General features: G+C 47.1%; 1 protein-coding gene across 5 annotated transcripts in view; it reads left to right on the plus strand.

Moving 5' to 3' along the window:
* CASZ1 (castor zinc finger 1) overlaps positions 1-19,386 on the plus strand; it is a 435,935-nt gene that overhangs the window by 117,399 nt on the left and 299,150 nt on the right. For 2 of the 5 annotated variants that reach the window (XM_083628372.1, XM_083628376.1), the window contains exon 1: positions 15,857-16,707. The exons of 2 other annotated variants lie outside the window; for them this stretch is intronic. The gene's annotated coding sequence lies outside the window, so the exon portion shown is untranslated. Of the gene's footprint in view, positions 1-15,856; positions 16,708-19,386 lie in introns of those variants that run through there. One more of the 5 variants, XM_083628367.1, reaches the window with a different exon arrangement.

A 19,386-nucleotide genomic window follows, 5' to 3' on the forward strand; every position in this document is an offset into this window, starting at 1 on the left:
GGTAAACAGTGAGTTTTCCAGGGAAAGTTGTGGAACAAATGATTAAATGCTTGGACCGATGCCTAGAAAGCACGTGACAAGTGGAAAACCTCTTTGATCTGTGCTTTCTAGTCACAGAACAAGCAGGAGTGTGGGTGAGTCCTTATAGCTGCTGAAATTCCTCAAACCTGCCTTGACCTCAGTGGTACAGCCATTTGTTTTCATGCAGAAGGTCCCGGGATTCATCCCTACCATCTCCAATTAAAGGATCATTTAGCAGGTGGCGGGAAAGACTTTACCATAAGTTCCACCAACAGGGACAAGGTTGTACTGTAGATGCAGCAGAGTCAAAACACGATCCAGAGACAAAGTCAGGCAAGGTCTATATCACAGGCAGTTCAGGCAAACACGGCAAGGCAAGGAGACTAGGAACCAGAGACCTGTGCCATCATTCTTCAGTTTGGACCCAAACTTTTTGACATCAGTGCTCTTGGGGGCTGGAGAAGCAGCTCCACCTCCTCCTCTGACAGTTCCAGGAGTTTTTCATCAGGTGTCAACCTGGAGGAATCATCGGCATTGGATTGGGGGGGAGGCCTGCCTGTTCCTCGAGGGCCTGTGGGGTGTCTGGAACATCCTCTGAGGAGTCTATGCCTGGTACCAGGAAAGGGCTTTGCATGGCAGTGGGGGATGGGGGGTGAAGCCAGCTAGACAGAGGAGAAGAGACTCTCATGCAGTACATGCCAAACCAAAAGGAAATCTGACAGGGACAGAATTAGAAGAATCCTGCTATGCGGGATAGGATGCGGGTGGTGCTGTGGGTTAAACCACAGAGCCTAGGACTTGCCAATCAGAAGGTCGGCGGTTCGAATCCCTGCGACAAGGTGACTTCCCGTTGCTCAGTCCCTGCTCCTGCCAACCTAGCGGTTTGAAAGCACATCAAAGTGCAAGTAGATAAATAGGTACTGCTCCGGCGGGAAGGTAAACGGCGTTTCCGTGCGCTGCTCTGGCTCGCCAGAAGCGGCTTAGTCATGCTGGCCACATGACCCAGAAGCTGTACGCCAGCTCCCTCGGCCAAAAAAGTGAGATGAGTGCCGCAACCCCAGAGTCAGCCACGACTGGACCTAATGGTCAGGGGTCTCTTTACCTTTACCTTACTATGCGGGATACATCAATGCATCAGACCAAGCCAGAGCAAGTGTCTCTTTCATTTGTTATTTGTGTGAATATTTAAAATAATGCAGTTTATATGGTCAACGTGTGATCATATATGCAGCTAATTTATAAGGACAGATACCTCTGAGTACATTTGGGTTTATTTCACATTGTTAATATTTCTCTGTGTACAGTTGGAAAAAGGAGAGAGAAGGGAGTTGGGGAAAAAATGTTATTTGGACCTGTTTGAAGGTCAGGTCTCCCCAAGGTTATCTGCCTCCCCCCCCCTCTTGAATCTGTAAAGTAATGGTATTCACACTCAGTACTTGAGAAGTGCTTCTTTTTATAGCCCTTCCAGATGACAAATAATCCCTCTTTTTGAAGTCCTTTTTAAGGCATTGTTTCCCTGGGTGCAGAGAGCACTTTGCAACTGGCTTTTCTTGGAAAGGAGGAAATTCCAGCCCCTTTGTGCTCAGAGAAGGGGGTGGAGAGTGAGAAATCCTCCTGACCTCCTAGAGCCCAGCACACACGCTCTTTCACCAGCAGGACCCGTGCAAAGAAGGTTAGGCAAGTGGGCAAGTGTAACAGGAGACTCTTCCCCTGCTCCCTACAAGGGATCTGAGGCAGGGACAGGCAGGTCACATCCACATCCACATCATATACTGAAACCACGTGGCTCCCCCTTCCCAAGGAATCTTGGGAACTGTATTTTGTTAAGGGTGCTGGGATGGCAGCTCTGTGATCTCCTCTCCATATGTATTCTTTGGCCCTGGTGGAAACCCTTCCCTCCCCCACCCCCCACCCCGATTACATGTGTGCGTGTGCGTACACACACATCCCTTGATGTGGATACAAGGCCCTGACTCGGGTTTGAGGCAACTATTTTCCAGTCCTGTCTAGAGAGTCCGGAGATTGAATTTCTTTCTGCATGCCAAGCAGGTTTTCTACCTTTGTGCTCTGGTTGCCATGTCAGCCTCCATGACAGTTGTGTTCCTTTTGCCAGATCTTGCTTTGTTTTCCATCAGCACAGGACGTGGCTCCTGGTACAAGCCAGGCCTTTACTGCCCCGAGGCTCTGGAGCAACTGTCATCCCTCAAGTGCCATGCTCTACCTCTTTGCTTCCTTTTGGAAAGAGCTGCAAAGTGCATCTTTTTCTGCTGGTGTTTGGTTTAACACACAAAGAACCTGGTGCTCTGACAGGTTATCAGCAGACACCTTTTACATTTTCAGTAATTGCTTTTATGACATGCTTGCAGTTTCACCATCAGCCTGTTTCATCTGAGCTCCAGGAACCTGAGTTTTTCAGGAATCTCTGAAAAGCACCTTCCCTGAAGCTTTGCAGATCTATTGAAAAAGGATTGATTAACTGATCAGGTGCTTAAAAGCCTTACCATTCATTGGTCAGAACTTTTTTGGTCAGTCTCGGTGTATCCAAGTGGCACTGAGGGTGCATCTGAAGCATGCTGAGGTCTGTGTAGGCACATTACCTGGTGCAATGGATTTACCAAGGAGACCTAGTGAAGCTCACTGGGTGGCCTCAGGCATGCCATGATCTCTCTATTCAACCTACCTCACAGGGCTGTTATGCAGACAGCAATGGATAGTCTCAAGCATGCATGAGACAAAATTGTTAAAAAAAAAATTTAAAAAAGAACCGATTTATTGCAACATGTGACAGAATCTGATTTCCTTTCATTATGTTAGTCAGATGGCCCTAGTTTAGGTGGGGAGACGTAATGAGAAGAGAAAAATTGAGGAAGAACACCCTTTTTTGTGCCCCTGCTTTGCTGGTACCCTAAGCAAGTACTTATTCTGTCTACTGGCACTGGCAAAACACTTTTCTGAGAGGTGGTCAAATGCTTTTTGAGACACAGGTGTTACAATGTATACTTTACCATGAGGAACATCCAATGTTTAAAGCAAACTTCTGTGAAAAGGGAAAGGATTGGGCTTGCTTTGTTGGCGGGGGCCAAGCAATAGACAAACTGCAAAGGACTCTATATCTTTAGAAAAGGTGCTGTGTGTAAATGATCAATAATAAACAAGGAGGTGGCGGACAGAGAGGGGAGGGAATCTTAAAGGAAGGAGGGCTTGCCATGAGCTGATTGGGTGAATAAATGGATTTCTCAGGTCTCATGATAGCAAACGATATCTCAAATGTATTAAGTCACAAAGAAAAATTAGATAGTGTAAGCTGAGCCATCCTGCATGGGGTGCTGAACTTTTTCGATGACTTTAGAAGGCCGTGTTTACAGTAACTCCAGCTCACAGCTCAAGGAAGACGCAAGCTGTTTGGGAGAGGAGAGGAACCAAATCTCTCTCTCCCCACAGCCCTTTTTATGTACCCCAAATGCACATGCACCTGTTCTCTTAGGCAACTTGGTTTAGATACTGTTGCCTTTTTCTGCTTTCATTTATTGTACTTTGCTTTTTTATCATGAAAAAAGCACATAATATATGTATGTATTTTGCTTATCGGGGGTGATAACATTGAAATGGAACACAAGGCCATTTTAAATAGCAGTCAATTGCCTTCCCCACCCTGATAGGGCCATTAGCTGTTGCCTCTCCAGATTTTTCCACATCTACGTATATTCCCAGTAGTTGTTTTTATTTTCCGTTTTTGGCAGTGGGAAATGGTTTAAGGAGTACTTTAAAAGGGCCTTTAATCCTTTAGGGGTGGAAAATAAACCTTTCAGGGAAGTATTTTTGTAAAATAATCATTCCTGGCTTAAACAGCCCCCCGCCCCCCATCACACATTGAAAGCACCTATAAAAGCACATGGCTTCCTTTCCCAAAGAAATATGGGGAAGTGCCATTCATTAAGCTTGCTGGGAATTATAGTTATGTGAGAGGTAAACTACAATTCCCAAGATTCTTTGGGGAGAAGACATGACTGTTAAAGGGGTATACTGTAAATGTGCTTTAAACGTATGGCTTGTATGTTACCATGTCACATCCACACCACACATTTAAAGCATATTGATGATGTATTACACCCTCTAGGTTGGATTACTGCAACATGTTATACATGGGGCTGCCTCTGAAGACTGTTCTGAAACTTCAGCTAGCCCAAAATTCATTGTCCAAGCTGCACATCAGGGCAAGATGGTTTGAGCATAGAATGCCATTCCTGGCCTGAACAAACTGGCTGCCAGATAGTTTCCGGGCCCAATTCAAAGTGCTAGTTTTGACCTATAAAGCCTTAAATGGCTCAGGACTGCAGTACCTCAAGCACTGCCTCTCCCCATATGAACTGGCTCAGACTCTGCAATCAACATCTGAGGGCCTTCTTCATGTGCCTTCTCCATAAGAGGTCCAGAGGGTGGCAACATGAGAACAAGCCTTTTCTGTGGTGGCTTCCCATTTGTGGAATGTTCTCCCTAGGGAGCCTTGCCTGGCGCCATCATTAGACACCTTTAGGTGCCAGGTGAAAGCATTCCTATTCTCTCAGGCCTTTGTCTAATTTAACAATCTATGGCCTTTTAAACTGGGAGGGGATATTGTTTTTGTTTGTTATTGTGATATGTATTTTTGTGTTTTTATATTGTAAACCTCCCTGTGATCTTCAGATGAAGGGTGGTATAGATATTTAATAAGTAATAGTAATAATAATACCCATAAGAGCATAATAATTACTTTTCTAGACCTGTATACTCAAGCACCATTCCTTCTGTTTCTGATGATCAGACTGTAAGTGTCATTGATTATGTGGCCAAAATGGCCCCACCACAGAGAAGAGGGAGGTTTTTGGGTGGTGGCCTCCCTTCCCGCTGAGATACGACTATCATGGACTCTAAATATTAACTTCATCCCCGGAGGTGCACTCCATTGCCTCTTGAGACAAGGCAGGAAAGACTGACCAGGTAACTTGTGTGCCTCCTTTGGCTGATGCACCCCCTCATGTCTCTTTATCTTTAAACCAACCTTGGATTAGACTGCAGCCCTTCGAAAAGGGGACATCTTCAAATAGAGGACTGTCCTCTGTTAAGTAGGACACCCTACACGGTTTATATTACCGACCCACATTCTTCCCCCTTGTTTGCTTGTACATTTGTTTGATCATGTCATCCCAGAATGTAAACATACCACGTCCTACAAAATTTCCAGGGTGGCTTATGAAAACAAGATAACAGGATAACAATGTTGGGAGGCCAAGTGGGCCTCCCTGGGTAGGGAGTTATATGGGCTGTCACTACACAGAATGTGACACTCTGGTCACTACCAACCCTATCTCGGGATAAGCAGTGTCAAGGACAAGGAGTTGGATTCCTCTTCATCAGGTGGTGGAGACAAGGAAAAGGCATGCTGGGCTGGCCTCTCCAAAGGTGACCTCAATACATATATGTAGGCCAGCCAGGTGACTGCCAGCTTCTTTTGTTGTAGTGAATTTCATCCATTAATTACACGTTTCACAAAGAAATACTGTCTTACATCATTCTGTCCTCCTCGTGCACTTCTTGTGATATGCTGGGCAGATCCAATCGTAGGTTGGCATGAGTTTCCCAGGCTGGGTTGAAGTAGCAATGGCACGTCCCATAAAGGCAAGGTAATATCCAGAAGACTGGGGTCGTAGCTGATGGAGTACAGGTTGAGTCCAGTAGAGCAGATGCCAAAGTTAGGTTGTGCAGGATTGCAGTCGGCAATGCAAAGCACAGTCTGTCAGGACCCTGGACAGGTCACTGTGACTGGCTAGAACTTGCCCAAGCACAGCTGTTGTCTCAGCAGGATGCAGAGGTCTTCTGAAGGTTAGTTGATCTGGGTTTGCTGCTAAACCCACCTCCTCTAAGGAGCTGTCTGTTTCTTATGCCATTGCTTGATTCTGTTGATGTAGAGAGAAAGGCCATAGCTTAATGGTGGTAGACAGTACTGAGCTAAATGGACAGTACACGGCAGCTTCCTGTGCTTGTAATGTAATCTATTGTACAAAGATCACCACCACATCCATTCTTCCACCCACGTTTTGTGTCTAGCCCTGGCCAGCACTGGCATCTCCCCCACCTGCAAGGGAATGGAGTCCTCAGGCTGAAAAATGTTCTATTATTATTATTATTATTATTATTATTATTATTAGTACCCCACCCATCTGACTGGGTTGCCCCCTGCATTGAAATATATGTTGGGGGGCACACTGCAGTGAAAAGCCTTTTCAGAAGAGGAAAACCAGACAAAATCACCCCCTTCCTAACTAACAACACACCTGCACAATTTCTTGCCCCCAGTCATCCTTGGAGGGCAGGGAGACTTGAGACAAAGACTTTGAGGCTCCTCCGAGCCCTCGGATCACATGAAGGTCTTTGAGGTCTCACCAGGTCTGATTTGATTAGTATTCCGTATTTATAATATCTCCATAATGGTAAAACAAAGGAAAACAAGCCCAGAGAATGCATTTTTAATCATCAATCATTGCTCTTTGTTTGTTGTGAATGAGTGGCAAAGTGGGATATCGAGCCTCCTGTAATCTTCTGTTTTTTCACCTCAGCTGCTGCAGCAACTGAGTGTGCAAGAAGGCAAATGGGAAAGGGGGGGGGTGAACAATGTAAGGCTGCCAGATATAAAATTCAGAACAGGGTCACTTTCGAACAAGTCTCGTGCAAAACCTAAGTAGGAGAGATAAGGAGACATGTGAGGGAGACTATACAAGGCATGGTTAGTTAGAAAGGCATATTTAGGGCCTCTGTGAACTGGAGTTTTTTGTGGGTGTCTTTTGGAACATGTCATTGATGCAATACTACTGCTTGAGTGTGGGTTTATACTGAACTGTCGACACATCGTTCTGCTGTTTCAGTTGCTCTGTGATGCTTCCCCAGTGTTACCACATGCAGTCACCTGGAGGGGCACACTTGCACTATAGAAGTGGGAGAAAAACCAAACGTGGAGCATTTGTGGTAGAAAAAGTGGGTTTTGCACTGACTAGAAGCTGTGGGGTTTGCACTAACTGAAAACAAAGCGGCATGTCCACTGCCAGACGTTTTGGAGGTGCGAACAGTATTGAAAGTGGGATCGCATAACACCACTCTGATACCACCATGAGCACAAATCAGGAATGCACAATATAAAGGACGTCTGGAAGGACTCTTAGTGTGAGCAGAAAGTTGCTCACACCAAGGATCCAGGAAGGAACCTTGAGGTTTCATGCTATCCTTTTGTATTATCTGACCACCACTGGACTAGAAACTGCAATACGACCCTCCGGCCAGCAAGTTCAGTAGCATGTAACCAAAGCAACATGGCACACAGGAAGTCAGAGCAGTGGTTCATCTATCTCAGTAATGTCTACAGTGACTGGCAGGGGCCTTTCAATGTTTACATCAGGAGACATTCCCAGTCTTGCCTGGAGATGCAAGGAACTGAATTTCAAGACCTTCTACATGCAAAGCAGATGCTCTGCTGTTGACCTACAGTCTGTCAAAAGCAGTCAGCAGCTCCTTCTTCTGGCATGCTGCTGTAGTGGCACAGGAAACAAGGGTGCAGTTTGGGAATAAGACACATTAAAAACTGCAAGAGTAAATATGCAAAAGGACAAGCCATACAGTGTATGGGTCTAAGAAGAGCATTAGAAGAGGCTGCTGGGTTAGCCCAATGGCCAATTGAGTCCAGCATCCAGTTATTGCAGTAGCCGATGCTGTGGGAAACCCTCAAGGAGGACCCAAGCACAAGGGCACTCCCCTCTCCTGTGGGTCTGGTTGTCCAGTCCCTGGTTGATACCCCTCCCCTCTATGGTTCACCTTAATGCTAAAAGAGAGTAATTTGCACAAAGCCACTCCCTTCTGGTAGGATGATACCTGAGCTAGAATTTGAACCAAATGGCCTGTATTGAATATTAGTCCTATACAGGCCTATTGAAATCAGTGGGCATTACTAACATAGGCCTATTAATTACAACCCCAAATCTCAAGCCCTGGATCTGAAACCCAAGGAATGCCATAGGCAGGAATTCCATGTGTGTCTCTGTCCACCAGACTCTGAAGGGAATGATGGAGAAACCAGGCAAGTCAACCACCACCAGAGGTCAAAGCAGGTCCTGTGGTTCAGCCTGACTCCTATAAATGCATCCCCGTCTGATCAGCTTCCTGCTGTTGCATTCTTAGTCTTCCCGACCAGGATCAAGGCATCACGAACCATTCAGAATCATCTCTTGGCAAGGCCACCTTAAAAGAGGAGGGACAGGCTCCAAATTCTTCCCTCACCTTACCTGATTTCTCGGAACAGAAGCTGAAAAGTGGCTAAGGGCTTACTAAATGGAATTGAACTGCTCAAGCGAACCGTGGAACCTGCCCCCCCCCCCCGACATTCACCAGCTCCTCACAAGAACAATTAACCGAGCAGAAGCGGCCATTTTACGTGTGGAGGACCTAGCAGCCTCTTCTTTATCTGCTCAAAGCGTTGGTTTGAAATTGGCAGCATCTATCCATCCAAGGAGAGCGGGGAGCGAGCCCCAGAGGAAAAATGGAACAGACATCCAACATATGTACCCTATTGAAAAATAATAAAAGGAAAATCATTACCCAACATTGGTTGGCCTGGATATGGGCTTCTCTCTCTCTCTCTCTCTCTATCTATCTATCTATCTATCTATCTTTCTATCATCTTTCTATCTTTCTATCTCTTCTCTCTCTCCCTGTTGCCCTCACCACTTTATTGTTCACACCATAAATAATGCTTCCAATTTAGCCTTCCAGGTGACCATCCACTCCTGCCACTTTTACGACAGCCTAACACTTAATCAGGAATCAAAGCCATGTATCATATACCTGGGGAAAAATGTTGGGTGGCCATGTGCACTACTTTACACAGGACAGTCCTCTGTGAATCAGGGTTTCCCAAACCTCTGAGTTCATTGCCTCCTGGAGGAGCCTATAAAGTTGTCATTGACCCCAATCCAAACGCTTGGAGAAAGGAAATAAATATCCATGTGTCATCAACAACCACTTTGAAAAGTGAAGCTCTGCACACTTTTGTTAAACTATAAAACAGTAAGGCCTGGGGATGCTGCTGTATTGTGGCATCCTTTTTTTAAATACAGATGTTCCTCCTTGGCGAAAGGGATGCACTCTATACATGCCCTTGCTCTTTATTCCCATGGCTCAAAGTTCCTTATTAAACATTTGCTTCCTAGGCCCTTTTCAATCACTTTTCAACCCCCGAGTATTTATTCACCCCTTGCACAGTCCCAATACTCCCACCCCGCCCCCAGGGGTGGAGGTGGTCATTATTGGCCACTTTTAGGAGCCCTGCTCTGTTTGAAGTTGTCCTCTGTTTGAAGGACTCTCCAATCCAAGCCTGGTTTAAAGATAAGCCACCCTAAGGAGGGAGAGCAGGTAGGGTCCCTGAAGTTGCCCATTAACAGTTTGCATCTGGAAAGCCGACCAGGCACACATGTCACCTGGTGTCTTCTTATCCATGGTGAGATATATTGCATTTCTGTTGAAATCATAGTAATTACTTTTACATTTGCACATGCAAATTGCCATATGCAAATTTTCATGGAAATAGGTCGTCCCCCCATCATCTCTTTTGTTGGGGGATGCATAACTGGCCACCCTGCAGTCATGGGGTGTCATATATTCAAGGAGTATTCCATGTGCCTTAATCAACATCAGAACTGGGACAGAAGAGGAGCCCCTTTGGAACAGACTTAAAAGGCCCATCTAGCCCAGCATCCAGTAGGTAGGGCCAGATTAACGATTAGGAGTAATAAGGCTATACATATAAGCTTAGGTCCGCCTACTTTTTAGGCTCTCAGTTTCCCAGGTCAGCCATGAACCTGCTGACAATTATAAGGTTGTTGTTGTGAGGCCAGTGTGAAAGGGAGATTCCTGTATGTATGCCATTTTGAGCCCTTTGCCATAATTAATGACTTTGCCAATGCCAATGGGAAAAGTTTTTTTAAAAAAAGAAAGAAAGAAAAAGAAACGAGTGTAGTGAATATTCCGTGCTTATTTTCTCTTTGATTGAAATACATTTGTTTAATTTAAGATCATATGTTTGCTGACTTTATTAACTGCTTGCAAGAATATAATAATGCATAGGCTCTTGCCTCCTGTCAGTCTAAGGCTCCCTCATCTCCTTAATCTAAATCCCAGAACAGAACACTCTGGATCATGTCTGGAGGCCAATTTGATCTAGCTCTATCCCTCCTTGGCCTTTTGCCGTAGACCCTAGATCTGTTGGATGAAAGAGTCTTCAGATCTTCCTCTTGGAAGAATGGTAGAGTTGGATCCAATGCCTTGCAGACAAGGAGTGGCAGTCCAGGCACCTCTCTCTCTCTCTCTCTCTCTCTCTCTCTCTCTCTCCTGTCAGTTCCTTTCCCAGCTCTACACCTGACTCAAGGTGTGGCCTTGAGCAATAGCATGCGTTGGTTTCTGAACCTGTGAAATGGGAACAAACAATAAAAGGACACCTGCCTCAGCAGGGCGGTGAGAGGCCTAATTAACAAGCAATTAGAAAGAACATCCTGTCTCAAAGATGCGAAGGACTTTGTCAGCGGATGAACATTTCAACTATGCAACCAGAGAACCTAACGTTCAGGATCACAGATATTTTGCCATGTCTGTGGAATTATATCTAGCGCAACTGGAGTCATCATCAGATGTCTGTGTTTTGTAGGCATAAAATTAAAGAGCAAAAGGAAAAGGAGAGTGGCAGCATCAGGCTGCAGCCAGATGTGGAGTGAGATCCAGGAACCAGAAGCCATGTGCCACGATTCCGGATACAGTGGGTACAGCTGCTGCCCAGGCAAATTCTCAGCCTGACATGGACATTTTGATAGCCCTTCTATGTCAAGGGGAAAGTAGGAACAGTCTATTGGGTGGAGTCACTCTAGAACCTAGGGACCGTTTTGCTGTCCATGGAAGGCTCTAACCTTGAGCAGCAGCAAATCCTCCAATATTCCTCAGATGAAAATAGGGACATTTCTCACTACCCTGCAACTGACCTTCCTCAACCCCCCATTTTTGGGTCATCTTTGTCCCCACCTGCAGAGCATTTCCTGTCAGAAGAAGGGCAGGTGCCATCACCACTACATCAACAGCACACAGCACACACACCTTTCATCATCCGGAGAAAACCCCTTAATATTTTATTTTATTTTATTTTTTATTTGGTAGATTTACAAAAAGAAAAACACACACCAATGTAATAATTTGAGGAAGGGACAAGATTAGAAATGGACACACAAAGCTTTTTTTAAAAAAAAAAAATCAAGGTTCCTTTCGCTCCACTTCATTCCCCCTTTCTTCCTGCCCAGGGCAGCCCTTCCTTCTGTCTGCCCCTCAGAGCCAGTGCATCACACAGAGCTGGGTTTCAGCAGCCGCAGCTTCTCCTCCTCCTATGAGCTACGCGAGGGAGGAGACTGGCAGTGGCGGCCATGGAGAGGCCATGGGATGCTCCCTCACAGCCACCGTTGTCGCTCAGGGCAAGCACTGGCTCATCCTCTTCCCCGAGCTTGGAAGCAGCAGCAGTGGCAGGGGAAATAGAGACATTTCAGGATCAAATCAGTAGCCAGGATGGCTTTCATAAATCCAGAAGTGTCCCTGGAAAATCGGGACACTTGGAGGGTATGCACAAGTGATTCATTCAGAAATGTGTAAAGCCACAGGTTTCTGAACATCCATGCATTTAAGACTGAATGTTGGTGGTATGATCTCTTTCTGATAGCCCCTGTAGCTACAGCCCTATGGAATGTCCATAGCCATACTCCAAAGGGGAGACAAAAAAGTAATGCAGCTGTATTGCTCCATGTATTTGTCTACACCCCCACCCACAAAGAGTGTCAGTAAGTAACACCATACCCAATTCATTTGTATAAGGGTGGCTGCAATCCTATGCATGGTTTACTTAGGCATAAGTTCTATTGAACTCAGTGGTGCTTACTTCCGACTGCATAGGCTCAATGCGGGTTCACCTTGAGCTTTAACAACAGTTCTTCAGCCAGCTGAAATTCAACCTTCAGCTTTTAATTAGAAACGGAAGCAATCTTGCAAAGAAATGTCTGCAGGATGCTAGCAGCATGAAGTAGGAACCCCATCAGTTATTTATTTTTATTTATTACACCCATCCAGACGAGTTCTCTGGGCAGTTCACAAAAACAAATAAAGCCCCAAATCCAATCCACACTATTATTATGTATGAGAACTGTCCTTGCCTGGCACTGAAAAAGTTCCCATTGCCGGTGCCAGGCATGCTTTGCTGGGGAGAGCATTAGACCAATTGGGAGGGCACCACTGAAAAAGCCTTGATAGATGGCACTCCTCATCACATGGACTATTTGGGCCACTTATGCTTCCAGTGACACTAATGATGAAGAAGGAGAACTGGGCACAAATTGAAGTAAATCCAGAAAATCAGTCTAATTCAAGAGTGCCTAGACTTGCTCAGTGATAGCCCACTCCAGAACCTTACTCAGTAAGAGTAGGTTTGCAATCAGTCCGTTGAGTATGTAGATCTTCCATGTCCGTTGATGGAGAATCTCCTCCCCTCCCACCTTATAACTGGGTCCACCGCTGAACCATACTTGCAATCAAGAAATGTATACTAACGTTCAATTGAAATCTTCTGTCCTGCAAATTAAGACCTAGTCCTGCTTTCTCGGGCAGAAGACAAGTCTTGCCCTCTTCAATGTAACAGCCCTTCAGGTATTTGAAAAATGTTTTCATGTGTGTCCACCTTCTCCTGCTTCCCTTCTCTGGATGCATCCATGCCTTACATTTAATGCACATGGCTTCCCCCAAAGAATCCTGGGAAGTGTAGTTTACCCCTTAAAGAGCTACAATTCCTAGAACCCTTAACAAACCACAGTTCCCAGGATCGTTTCGAGGGAAAGTCATGTACTGTACTTTAAATCCCTGGTGTATATACAACATGCCCCGGTCCTTCAACCTTTCATCATTGGACTTGTTTTCCATCCCTTTGTTGCCCTTCCCAGAACTCCTTCTAGTCTGTTCTTCCTGAAGTGCAGCATCCAGATTTTGCAGTTTGGGGGAGGGGGCATTCTAATTTATTATTTCGAACCACCTTTGGAGACATACCAGCAACAACATAACCTCACCACTCAAGAAGTTCAGAGGACCAATTTTATATCTGGTTCAAGTTGGCTTGCTTCCATCCATGATCTGCATGCTTTTTTCTGCTCATTTTCACCAGCTAAGGCAACAGGGTGGAGATGTGGGGAGGGGAGGAGGGGGAGAGGTTAGCCCTTCAGGTAAATATTTGCCTGATTAAGACTTTTTCTTCTTCTTTCTTTCTTCTTTTTTAAATAATGTGTAACCCAAGAGCAAAAGTTTCATGTGAGAAAATGGCACTTGGCAAACAGTGGTTCCCTGATATGCTCTAATTGCTTTTGGTAAACTGACAATAAGGTGCGGGGGGGGGTGGGTGCTGGAAATGAAAGCAGATATGACAACATTTAATGCTGAAGAGCGGCTGCTGCTCTTTGAGCAGTTCATTTATTTGGCTTTTCCATACAGAGAAGAGAGAGACGGAGATAGACAGAGGTGGGGGGACACACACAAAGAGAGAGAACAGGACTGGACTCCACAATGGGTATGTTTTCCTGTGAACAATGTAGTGATGGGGGCTGTATCAAATCTTGGCCCTACTCAGAGTAGACCCATTGCAATGAAAGGGCATGACTTTGATCTGTTAATATCAGTGAGTCTGCTCTGAGTAGGACTTAGTTTGATAAAGTCCAGGGACATTTTCCTTCCCTTCTCATCATATTAGATGGTATTGGAGTGCAATCTATTCACATTGAATAAGAAGTAAGCCTCACGTGCTCAGTGCAGCTTAGTCCCTTCCTAAACTTGTTTAGGAATGCAACGTTCATCTCCCAATGAAATCAACTGGTGGTAGATTCCAAGATGGAACAGAGTCCTTCCTCATACAACATGTCATTCACAAGATGTGGTGAGGACTTCCATTAATTTTGGAGTTCAGGGCGGGGAGGCACACGCAATCCTAATTCCATGCTCTCCCAAGTCCAGTCCCACTTTCTGTTCACACTTCTATCTCAGCGACGTCTATGCTGTCTTGGCCACGGAATAGAAGATAGCAAAGATGTGCTCTACAGGGACCTGGCTTCAGGCACTAGGCCTGTTGGCAGACCAACTCTGTGTTACAAAGATGTCTGCAAACAGAGGCGGATTTAGGGGAGCACTGCAGGGGCATTACAAATATGATGTAGAATGGAAGGCAAGAAGATAGGAGCCCCAAATTTTGGCATCACAGGGCACTGCTGAAATTTGAGAACCCACACGTGACATGAAGGCTGGCAACATCAACCCCACTGTGTGGGAATCCCTTGCAGATGACTGGAGTGCCTGAAGACAGTCTGGTTGTGTATCCACAGCAGTGACCAGAGGAATGACCACTGCGAGGAGCAATGAAAAAAGAAACACCATGGTGCCCCTACAGCAGGAAATCCGGATGCTTGCATCTGCCCCAGCTCCAATAAAACATGTCCCATGGAACCCTTTGAGCTCCAGCCTCACCTATGATGCCTTCATGGTGCCCATGAAACTTCTGAGCACCCTCCCCGCCTGCTTGGTCATGAGATGGTGAAGGTGGTTGCTTGAGAAGGACATAGAGCTGAAGGAGGAAGTTGGAAGGAGTGCACTGTCTCCCACTTCCATAGCTCTACGTGCTTTACACTAGATCAGATTTTCACCTAGACTTCTTGGAAAAGTAGAGAGTGCGTGCACACGTGTTTCTGTTTCTTGGCAGGGGAGGCAGAAATGGCCAAAGGGGGCAGCACCCATAGCCCTTGCTCAAAAATAAAAATTTGCCCATGGACCTGAAGAAGTGGGGGCCTCTGGTACAATAAAGCAGGGCCTTTGTAGCCATGGCCACAACGCTGTGGAAGGTCCTCCATCTGGAAGCAAGGGGTTATACCTTTTTGCTTGTGTTCCAGAAAGACCTTCCTTCCTTCCTTCCCCCCTCTAAAAGAAGGGTCATAACTTGGTGGCAGAACATGTATTTTGCACATAAAATGTGCCAGCATGTCATCTCAGGTTTTGTTCCAAGCATCTTCAGGTGGGGCTGTGAAGGTTGGATAAGCCCTAAGTTGTGGACCACTTGCTCATGGCTGCAAGTGGGACAGCCATGGCTTGGGGTTGCATATTTTGTTGTGTGGCAATATCAGGACACATTGCATTCCTGCCCATACCTCAGACCCTTGCAGGGATCAAAATCCCTGCCTTGCCTTGCCAGGGACCCCCACTTGGGCCAATCTACTTCTTTTAAGTAGCAGCATGAGCAGAGGCTGCCTGCCCAAAAGGGATTGAAGCATCCTATCTGTTGTCCACTTACAGGCTCTATAAACCCTTTCTCTACAGCTCCTAGGCAGCATGGAGGAACATTCTGGCAGCCATAAGAAGGTGTTTCCAGGGTTGATAGTCACCCTGAATGATATGGTGTTCCTATCAGACACTATTGGTCTTCCTTTCACAATTATTACCATAGAACTGTAAATTTTCAGCAAGAAAAGCCTATTCACTTGTGGTACAGGAGGTCAGCCTTTATGTCAGCAAAGACCTACAGGTAATAAATTAGAACCACTTACCAAGAAAAGAAAGGTACGGTACTGAGATATAGCAAGATGGTTTCCCACCCCGTTTCATTGTTTACATATAATAGTATGCCGCTCCTGCGATTTTATGAGATGGCGGTGCTTAAATACTTTTATAAATATTTTAAATGCTTTTATTAAATAAATGAATGTGTTCAAATCCAAAACTACAAAAAGACAGGACAGTTGTTACTAAACTCTTAGGTTAACTCAGAATAAAGATTCAAGATGTGTGTGCACTTAAGTCCAACAGAGCATCAATATATGTATACAGTACATCATAACTAATAACATGGAATTGTAATTCTAAATATTAAAGAGCAAGGTGGCCAGCAATGGGTTTTCATATATTACAGGAAACCCAGACATAAATTTAGACCCCACCTGGTGTTATTATTATTTTTATTTTACTTTTCAGTTTTATGAAATCTGTCAAAAGTCTATGGAAGGAACACAAGGTTGGTCACCTTGGTTTTGTGTTGAAAATGGTCACAGGCAGAGGGAGGAGGGGAGATGGATTGGAAAGAAGAGCAATTGCTCTTAGACAGGAGGAGAACAACAACAACAACAACAACAACAACAACAACAACAACAACCAATCTTGCCAGTGTATTGTTATCCAGTCCGGGTTTTTCAGGCGCCCCTCCTCAGCTGGAGTTCCTTGCGAGTCCGTTCCATGCCTTTTTCCTCCTCTCTATTTTCCCTTCCCCTTTTTTTCTTCCGAAGTCCCCCTTTCTCCCTCGCTTTCAACCCGCGGAGAGCTCGCGTGGGGCGGGGGGGAGGGTGTCAGATGGTGCCCGAATTCCAGTCCGGGTTTTGCGCGCCGCCTGCACCCCCGGTAGAAATAGGAAAATTCAATAATCAAAGCAAAAGGGAAGCGAGCGAGAGGAGGGGGAAAAAAATCCCGGATCAGGGCAACTTTGATGGCGCATGCGCGCTGTAAGCCTCCATCCCAAACACACACATTTCCCTGTACTTGGAAAGTCACCCAAAGCAGCCCCAAGTGCAGGTAAGACCTTCTGCTCTCCCCTCCTTGCCCCCCCTGCGCCCGGCCCCAGACCCTTCCTCCCTGGGGGGCTCCCCAGACTCCTCGCCCGTGCACTTTTCCGCGCCTCGTCCCGGCTGGCGGCGGCCGCTTTCGCCCCAGCAACTCTCTCCGCGCCTCGCTCTCCCCAGTGCGCGCTGGGCTGGGGCAGAGAGGGCGAGCGGCGGCGGCATTGCTTGGAGGGCGACGCAGGCGGCTGCAGTCACCGGGGAAGGTGGCTGTCGCTGCCCTGGCCAGGGAGGGGGCGTGAGAAGAAGGGGCTTTGCACCGGCCGAGAGAGGGGGCACTTGTAAAAAGTGTGTGTGTCGGGGAGGGGGGTCGCGTTACATTGCACTGCACAGGACTGTGTAGGTCATTGCGCGCGGAAACGGCGCGGGGGTTTGCAATGCGCCTGGAAACGGGATGGAGGGGCCAGGGCTTTACGCGCTGGTTTTTCTCCTTTGGGTGGGGGCGACTGGAGAGAGAGAGAGAGAGAGAGAGAGAGAGAGAGAGAGAGTTTGCTGCTGCGACCCCCTTTCTCACACTCCTCTTTCTGCCTTTCTTCGTGGGGCACTTTGAGAGGAATGGATGCAGGTGGTTCGCTTTCTTTTTCCTTCTTGTCCAGAGTTAGGGGCGGGAGGAGAGGGGCGGACAGGCAGGCAAGCTTCTCGCAATTCCCAGGACTTTCTCAAACAAGGTGGGTGGGAGACGTCCGCGCGTTTGGCGACTCGTCTTTCCTTTCCTCCCCCTCCCCAATCTCCCAAGAAGCTGGAGGTGCCCCCTTCCCTTACACAGGGGAGGGGGCATAGAAGAATATCCCCTTGGGTCTCCCAGTTGCCTACAGTTGCAGGTGGTGCCTAACCATTTTTCGAAGACTTTAAAAATAGTTCCTGGGGAGGGGGGTGGAGGAAAGGGAAAGAAAGGGCAGGAGGGGGGAGGGAGGCAGAGGACGAGGGGGCGGGATCTCTCCCACCCCCCTCCCCAAATGTTGCTCTCAGGTGTCCGCGTTTTCAAGACAGTTTCGGGAAAACATTTCTCCCCCTTCCTACTTTTTTTTTTTTTAAAAAGCTGAGTGCAGGTTGTCCCGGGGGGTGGGGAGGAGGAAAGGGTTAGGGTCCCTAAAAGACTGAGAATACAGGGACGTTTTTTGTCAGGGTTCGTTCTTGGGATTGGAGTCGGAGCTGCTTCTGCTTCTGTCGGTGCGCAAAGTTTTCCCAAAGTGCTTTGGAGCGAAGACCCCGGGTGCGCGATGACTTTTGGAGAGATGGGCGGAGGGTCCGGAGCGCACGGTGGCCGCACAAGGGGGCGAGAATAGAGAAAGAGAAAGGGGGGAGAGGCGCGATGCTCAGTATTTGCGTCGCCCTGCGCTTCCGGGGTGGGGGGGGTCTCTCCCTATTCTCCCTAGCTTCCCTTTCCCCAACCCAAGTTATTTGAGCGTCCCTAAGAGTGCGCTTTTGGGGCGATCCGGGGTACTTTGTGTCTGTCCCCTCGTTTGCAGCAGCAGGTTATTTTTACCCCGTGGTATTTGCAGAACGAGCAGCTGATTTGCCCCCCGCCCCGTCCTTTTCACGCACTCTCTCTTTCATTCGTATTTTTATCTCCTGCGCTTTGGAGAAGTTGGGTCTGCTGGGGGCGCGCAAGGGGTAAGGGACGTTTCATGTACAGAGGCTGTTTGTTTTTTGGAGGGGGGAGGCCGGCAGGCGAGCGGTTGTTTGGCGTATTGTTTGTGTTGGCGGTGGGGGGGGGGCGGGGGTTTGGCTCGGCCTAGGGGTGGAGTTGCGAAGGGCGGGGCGCCCTGGAAGGAGTGGGGTTTTGGTGAACGCTCCTCTCCATGTTTGGGCGCTCCCGGGACGAGGGAACAGGTGTCGAGCTGTCAGTCAAAGTTCGGGCCTGCCGGGAACGGTGGCGGGTGGGGTGGGGACAACAGCAAGATAGCGGTTAAAAATAAGGGAAAGTAGAGGGTTTGGGGAGTTCGCAGAAATTAAAAGAAGGGGGTGAAAGCGTTGGACGCAGAGCGGGGCACATAGGCGTGAGTTCTGGAGAGGGAATGAAATGATTGCATACTTCCCCCCTCTCCCAAATCTGCCTCTCCAGATGTATGGTCGGATCCTAAGCTTCTGGGGTGGGGGAAAGAGTCATTTTATGCAATAAAGAGAATCTTAATTTAGTCTTATTTGTTTTCTTGGGGAAGGGAATAACATGTTACCCCCACCGCTCCTCCCATTAGATTCTGTTGCATACAAAAATGTATTGGAACTGGGCAGGTAGTGGGGAGAGGTTGGCAAAGGGTTGGGGGTGGTTGTGTGCCCTGGGGAGAATTTAGCCGTGGTTGAAAAATCTGTATTCAGTTGGGGGGTGTATGGGACTAGACAGCTTCTGTGTGCTGTCCACAGTTTTAGGTTATATGCGTGCATTTGTCTTGTGTCAGTTGTCCAAATAAATATTTTCTCCGCGTTTTATTTCTTTTGCTGGGAGAGAAAGGTGGCTCAGTGGCTGGCAAGGATGGAAAGGCAAAGCTGGGGTAAGGGCCTGTGGGTGGGTGGGGGTGTCTTCTGGGATGGTGGGTGCCACCTCCAGGGTTTCTTTCTGGGATTTGCTGCTTGAGAAAACTTTGGGGGAACAGGGTGTGTCGTGGAGGTTTGATGTGAATAGATGTGGTGTAAA

The sequence above is a fragment of the Podarcis filfolensis genome, assembly GCF_964270895.1.
Source record: "Podarcis filfolensis genome assembly, chromosome: 8".
NCBI lineage: Eukaryota > Metazoa > Chordata > Lepidosauria > Squamata > Lacertidae > Podarcis > Podarcis filfolensis.